Genomic DNA, 896 nt, shown 5'->3' on the forward strand with positions numbered 1-896 from the left:
GCTTCCGGGGCAGGGCAGGGACGCAGGCCACGTTGCTCCCCGAGCCCACGGGCCAGGCTCAGTTCACCGTCCTAAATAAAGCATTAGATACCAGACAGAAAGCTGCATCGCTGGAACACAAACCTCCGGGGCCGAGGGGCTTATAAACACGTCCTGGGGCAAAGGGTTGCGTTGTGGTTATGGCGCAGAACTGCCACATGGCTGACTGCAGTTCAAATCCTGCACTTGGCAGCTCTAAACTCACACTAGGCACTTGTGCGTGCGTGCCAAAAATCCCGAGAGCAGAATGGAGAGAAGGGATTGCAGTGTGGCCATCCCCCCCGGGGGGCGATTCTCGCTTTCTGTCTCTCTGTCGAGCGCATGCGCCCTATAGCAAAAACCTCTCCAGAGGACCCACATGGCTGACCATGGTTGTAGTTCAGGACCTGCTGGCTTGCTTCCTCACTCTCCCTCTGTGTGTGTGTCTCATCAAAAAATAAGTAAAAAACAACTATTATTTTAAAAAGAAACAGCAGCACTGGCCCCATAAACTAGTGCTTAAAGGAGCCAGATCCCACATGGCCAACCACAGTTCAAACCCAGGCCCCAACTGCTTGAGAAACACTGGGCGCATGTGTGTGTGAAGGGGAGAAGGGATTGCGGTGTGACCACACCCCGTCTGGGAGAGATCCTCCCTCTCCGTCTCTGGAAAACTCAGACACCCTCTGAGAGACTAAAAAAAGAAAAAGGCAGGTAAGAGCCCGCACACGGAGAGGTGTGGGTCCAGGCAGAGGGCGGGGCGAGACACAGGCGCCCTGGCCCGGCTTCCGGAACTGTCTACACGGCCCCACCCCAGATGTGCGTGTCGGGGTCCTCGGGTGGCCTGCAGCCACGCCCTTCACCAGCCTCCTGCGTTC

This window comes from Tupaia chinensis, unplaced genomic scaffold (assembly GCF_000334495.1).
Source record: "Tupaia chinensis unplaced genomic scaffold, TupChi_1.0 Scaffold000356_2, whole genome shotgun sequence".
In the NCBI taxonomy this organism is placed as follows: Eukaryota; Metazoa; Chordata; class Mammalia; order Scandentia; family Tupaiidae; genus Tupaia; species Tupaia belangeri.